The sequence below is a fragment of the Papio anubis genome, chromosome 20 (genome assembly GCF_008728515.1).
Source record: "Papio anubis isolate 15944 chromosome 20, Panubis1.0, whole genome shotgun sequence".
Taxonomy (NCBI): domain Eukaryota; kingdom Metazoa; phylum Chordata; class Mammalia; order Primates; family Cercopithecidae; genus Papio; species Papio anubis.
This window is the reverse complement of record NC_044995.1, coordinates 43296136-43302535: the sequence shown is the minus strand read 5'-3', so window position 1 is coordinate 43302535 and position 6400 is coordinate 43296136. Positions and strand designations below refer to the sequence as shown.

At 45.8% G+C, this 6400-nt stretch overlaps 1 long non-coding RNA gene across 1 annotated transcript; it reads right to left on the bottom strand.

Annotated features, from left to right (window-relative positions):
* Positions 1-5771: 5771 nt before the first annotated feature.
* On the bottom strand, positions 5772-6299 carry LOC110741886. The gene is made up of 2 exons (XR_002518873.1): positions 6237-6299; positions 5772-6049 (listed from the first exon to the last, which is right to left on the bottom strand). It is a non-coding gene; the product is annotated as an uncharacterized LOC110741886 (long non-coding RNA).
* Positions 6300-6400: the final 101 nt, after the last annotated feature.

Sequence of the window (6400 nt, the reverse complement as noted above, 5' to 3'; positions counted from 1 at the left end):
AATCCTGACCTTAACCTATATTCCGATGGAAGTTCATTTGTGGAGAATGGGATACGAAGGCCAGTTTATGCCATAGTTAGTGATGTAACCATACTTCAAAGTAAGCCTCTTCCCCCAGGGACCAGCATCCAGTTAGCAGAACTAGTGGCACTTAACTCGAGCCTTAGAACTGGGAAAGGGAAAAAGAATAAATGTGTTTACAGATAGCAAGTAAGCTTATCTAATCCTACATGCCCATGCTGCAATATGGAAAGAAAGGGAGTTCCTAACCTCTGGGGGAAGCCCTATTAAATACCACAAGGAAACCATGGAGTTATTACAGTGCAAAAACCCAAGGAGGTGACAGTCTTACACTGCCAAAGCTATCAAAAAGGGGAAGGAGAGGGGAGAACAGCAGCATAAGCAGCTAGCAGAGGCAGGGAAAGACCAGCAGAAAGGAAAGAGAGAAAGAGACAGGAAGTTAGAGAAAGAGGAAGAAACAGAGACAAAAAGGAGACAGAGAGAGGAGGAGACAGAGACAAAGAAGTCAAAGAGAAAAAGAGATAGAGGTAGTAAAGAAAAAATAGTGTACTCTATTCCTTTAAAAGCCAGGGTCAATTTAAAACCCATAATTGGGCCGGGTGTGGTGGCTCACGCTTGTAATCCCAGAACTTTGGGAGGCCGAGGCGGGCGGATCACGAGGTCAGGAGATCCAGACCATCCTGGCTAATACGGTGAAACCCTGTCTCTACTAAAAATACGAAAAATTAGCCAGGCCTGGTGGCAGGCACCTGTAGTCCCAGCTACTCGGGGGGCTGAGGCAGGAGAATGGCGTGAACCCGGGAGGCGGACCTTGCAGTGAGCCGAGATCGTGCCACTGCACTCCAGCCTGGGTGACAGAGCAAGACTCCGTCTCCAAAAAAAAAAAAAAACAAAACAAAACCCATAATTGATAATTGAAGGTCTTCTCTGTAACCCTATAACACTCCAATACTACTTTGTTGTTAGTGTAAACAAGGGCATAGCCAGAAACACTGAGGCCACTGACAACCCATAGCCTTCCTATCAAAAATGCTTAACCCACCAGGTTTCCTAACAGGGGATGTAAATCTTAATTAATTACCATACAAAGGTTCGACCAGATCTAGGAGGAACTCCCTTCAGGACAGGATGATAGATGGTTCCTCCCAGGCAATTAAGGGAAAAAGACACAATGGGTATTCAGTAAGTGATAAGGAAACTCTGGTAGAAGCAGAGTTAGGAAAATTGCGTAATAACTGGTCTGCTCAAACCTGCCTGAGCGAGTTGTTTGCACTCAGCCAAATCTTAAAGTACTTACAGAATCAGGAAGGAGCCATCTATATCAATTGTAAGTTAATATGGACTGAACAGGTCTTACTAATAGCAAAGAATAATTGAAATTCCAAACTTACAAGGTTTTCAACAAAAGTAAACACGTTTTCAACAAAAGTTAACAGTGTAACATGTATTATCCTAATCTTCTAATCTTATGGAAATCAGACCCAATCTGTGTTCCTCAAAGCTCAAGTCCATCAGTGCAGGGCCATACAACTAATAGCCCTACGTATAGGGTTAGGAATGGCTACTGCTACAGGAACCAGAATAGCCAGTTTATCTACTTCATTATCCTAGTACCGCACACTCTCAAAGGATTTCTCAGACAGTTTGTAAGAAATAACGAAATCTATCCTTACTCTACAATCCCAAATAGACTCTTTGGCAGCAGCAACTTTCCAAAACCGCCGAGGCCTGGACCTCCTCACTGCTGAGAAAGGAGGACTCTGCACCTTCTTAGGGAAAGAGTGTTGTTTTTACACTAACCAGTCAGGGATAGTACAAGATGCCACCCGGCGTTTATAGGAAAAGGCTTCTGAAATCAGACAACACCTTTCAAACTCTAATACCCACCTCTGGAGTTGGTCAACGTGGCTTCTCCCCTTTCTAGGTCCTGTGGCAGGCGTCTTGCCGTTACTTGACTTTGGGCCCTGTATTTTTAACCTTCTTGTCAAATTTGTTTCCTCAGAATCAAGGCCATCAAGCTACAGATGGTCTTACAAATGGAACCCCAAATGAGTTCAACCAACAACTTCTACTGAGGACCCCTGGATGGACCTGCTGGCCCTTTCACTGGCCTAAAGAGTTCCCCTCTGGAGGACACTACAACTGCCTGCAGGGCCCCTTCTTCCAGCAGAAAGTAGCTAGAGTGGTCATCGGCCAAATTCCCAACAGCAGTTGGGGTGTCCTGGTTAGAGGGGGGATTGAGAGGTGAAGCTGCCTGGGCTTCTGTGTCGGGTGGGGACTTGGAGAACTTTTCTGTCTAGCTAAAGGATTGTAAATGCACCAATTAGCACTCTGTCTAGCTAAAGGTTTGTAAATGCACCAATCAGCACTCTGTCAAAACGGACCAATCAGCACTCTGTAAAATGGACCAATCAGCTCTCTGTAAAATGGACCAATGAGCAGGATGTGGGTGGGGCCTAATTAGGGAATAAAAGCAAGCCACCTGAGCCAGCAGCAGCAACCGCCTGGGGTTGTTGTAATGTGTTTCCACAGTGTGGAGGCTTTGTTCTTTCACTCTTTGGGTCCACGCCACATTTATCAGCTGTAACGCTCATCACAAAGATCTGCAGTTTCACTCCTAAAGTCAGCGAGATCACAAACCCACCAGAAGGAAAAAACTCCAGACACGTCTGAACATCACAAGGAACAAACTCCAGACATGCCATCTTTAAGAAGTATAACACTTGACTGGGCATGGTGGCTCACGCCTGTAATCCCAGCACTTTGGGAGGCCAAGGTGGGTGGATCACGAGGTCAGGAGATCGAGACCATGCTGGCTAACACGGTGAAACCCCGTCTCTACTAAAAAATACGACAAATTAGCTAGGCATGGTGGCGGGCGCCTGTAGTTCCAGCTACCTGGGCAGGAGAATAGTGTGAACCCAGGAGGCGGAGCTTGCAGTGAGCAGAGATTGTGCCACCACACGCCAGCCTGGGCGACAGAGCAAGACTCCATCTTAAAAACAAACAACAAACTGTAACACTCACCGTGAGGGTCCGTGGCTTCATTCTTGAAGTCAGCGATACCAAGAACCTACCAATTCTGGACACAGGATGTGTTATACAAAACTTACAGGAAGCTATTGTTTTGGACTGACTTCCTGCACCAGGCCCAACAAACTGAACCAAAATCGAGTCACTCATGCTAAAGTCCTATGCGACCAAAATGAAACTAAGTTGTTTATCTGACCTTCTTTACAAAATCAGGAGAGAGAAAGAGATAGGATAGCCAAATCTCCCACCAGGTCAGTTTTAGCCAGCATGATAAGATGTCCTCTCTGCTTTAACCTTTACAAGAAAAGTAACTTTGGGCTGAGTGCGGTGGTGGCTCATTCCTGTAATCCCAGCACTTTGGGAGGCCAAGGCAGGAGGCTTGCTTGAGTTCAGGAGTTCAAATCCAGCCTGGGCAACATGGCAAGACCCTGTCTCTGAAAAAAAAAAAAAAAAAAAAAAAGGGCATACTGGCACACACCTGTGATCCTAGCTCCTCAGGAGGCTGAGGTGGGAAGATTGCTTGATCCCATGAAGTTGAGGTTGCAGTGAGCTATGATTGCACCACTGCACTCCTGCCTGGGTGACAGAGCAAGACTCAGATTCCAAAAAAAAAGAGGAAAGTTTAAAATGACCAATCCACATTTTCTTTTCTTTTCTTCTTCTTTTTTTTATTTTTAGTTTGAGTTTTGCAATTCTTGCCCAGGCTGGAGTGCAATGGCGTGATCTTGGCTCACTGCAACCTCCGCCTCCCTGGTTCAAGCGATTCTCCTGCCTCAACCTCCTGAGTAGCTGGGATTACAGGCATCCGCCACCATGCCTGGCTAATGTTTTTGTATTTTTAGTAGAGACAGGCTTTCATATGTTGGTCAAGCTGGTCTCGAACTCCTGACCTCAGGTGATCCGCTTGCCTCGGCCTCCCAAAGTGATGGGATTACAGGCATGAGCCACCATGCCCGGCCTCCACGTTGTATTTTCTGTTTCTGCTTTCCTTGGCCCTTTTTCTGCCTGTAAAACCAACCTACCCGCTCAGCTCATGGGAAAACTATTTTCATTTTGTTAAATGAAGTGTTGCCCGATTGTAGAATTGCAAATAAAATCAATTAAGATCTTTTTTTTTTTTTTTTTTTTTTTGAGACGGAGTCTCGCTCTGCCACCCAGGTGGTTGGAGTGCAGTGGCACAATCTCGGCTCACTGCAAGCTTCGCCTCCCGGGTTCACACCATTCTCCTGCCTTAGCCTCCCAAGTAGCTGGGACTACAGGCGCCTGCCACCACGCCAAACTAAGTTTTTGGATTTTCAGTAGAGATGGGAGAGATGAGGTTTCACCATGTTGGCCAGGCTGGTCTTAAACTCCTGACCTCAAGTGATCTGCCCTCCTCAGCCTCCCAACGTGCTGGGATTATAGGCGTGAGCCATGCCTAGCCGTAATGTTTTTTTGACAGATGCCCAATGAACACCCTGGGAATGAGATTCAAGAAGCCCTAATAGTGTCTGCTCTAATAACTCTAGTACATTGGCTCTAGGCTTATTCACCACTGAATAAATAAACATATTTATTCAGCACTGGGGAATTTACCGCAATGATGGGGATAGACAGAGTCCCTGACGTCATGAGGCTGATATGCTGTTGACAGAGGAAAAAAACCAGCAGATCAATGGTTCAGGAAAACAAGGCTTTTTTTTTTTTTTAATTTTTTGAGACAGGGTCTTGCTCTGTTGCCAAGCTGGAGTGCAGTGGATTGATCATGGCTCACTGCAGCCTCAACCTCCCAGGCTCGAATGATCCTCCCACCTTGGCCTCCCAAGTATCTGGGACCCTGCCATGAAGCACTGCACCTGGCTAATTTTTGTTGTTGTTGTTGTTCTTTTCTTTTTTTTCCTTTTTTTTTTTTTTTTTTCTAGAGACTGGGTTTTGACACATTGCCCAGGTTGGTCTCTAGCTCCTGGCCTCAAGTGATCCTCCCACCTCATCCTCCTCAAAGGGCATGTTTACAGGCATGAGCCCCCACAGCCAAAACAAACAAACAGAAAGTAATGTATACTTTGTGTTAGTAATATTGCATTGTATATTGAAAATTTGCCACGAAAGTAGATTGTAGATACTCTCACTACACACACAGTTAATTATGGAAGGCAATGGATAGGTTAATTGCTTAACTGTCATAATTGGCTGGGCGTGGTGGCTCACACTTGTAATCCCAGCAGTTTGGGAGGCCAAGGTGGGCGAATCACCTGAGGTCGGGAGTTCAAAATCAGCCTGACCAACATGGAGAAACCCCGTCTCTACTAAAAATACAAAAAAATTCGCCAGGCACGGTAGCGTATGCCTGTAATCCCGGCTAATTGGGAGGCTGAGGCATGAAAATCGCTTGAACCCAGGAGGCAGAGGCTGCGGTGAGCCGAGATCTCACCATTGCACTTCAGCCTGGGCAACAAAAGCAAAACTCCTTCTCAAAAAAACAAAAGAAAACAAAACAAAAACTGTCATAATTATTTCACTGGGTACATGTATATCAAAACAGCATGCTGTACGCCCTAAATACATAAAACAAAACAAACACATATTGTATTGTCAGGTAGTGATAAATCCTATCACTACCTGACAATACGGCAGTATGTGTTTTATTTTCTATATTACCTATATTTTACCTATGTGGTAAAATATTGGATAAAGAGGGGTAGGGGTAGGAGGTCCTGCTGGAGAGCATCGGTGCCCAATAAGGATTTGTAAGTATTTATTAAACAAAGAAAAGCAGAAAGTGGACGGTTGATTCACTCTTGGTGCAAGCCACCACGCTCGGCTAATTTTTGTATTTTTAGTAAAGACAGGGTTTCACCATATTTGTCAGGCTGGTCTCGAACTCCTGACTTAGTGATCCGCCCGCCTCGGCCTCCCAAAGTCCTGGGATTACAGGCGTGAGCCACCGCGTCCAGCTGATCTGGTTATTTTCAAAAGATTCCATGAGGTGGGTTTCTTCAGTTTACAGAGGAGAAAACTGAGGCATAGAAGGATAACCCAGTGAGTCCCAAAATAGAGATGGAAACTACAACCGACAAAGGGGACCCAGCGCTGAGGTCCCCGGAAATGATCATTTATGGGATTGGGGGGGCGAAGCCAGGGTAGCGCTCGCTGACCTATGACGTCATCGGGACGTTAAGCATCTTAGCATCACCTGGACGTACCCCCATTTCCCTTCCCGGACAGGTCCTCTGATAGTCGGCTAGGTTCTCAATCCAGCCTCTCATTGGTTAGTTGGTCTGTCATTCCACTTCATTCCTGCAGCCTTCCGCCCCGCCTTCTTAAGCTCGCTTCTAATAGGCTGTCGCGACCGTCACTTCAAAAAGGT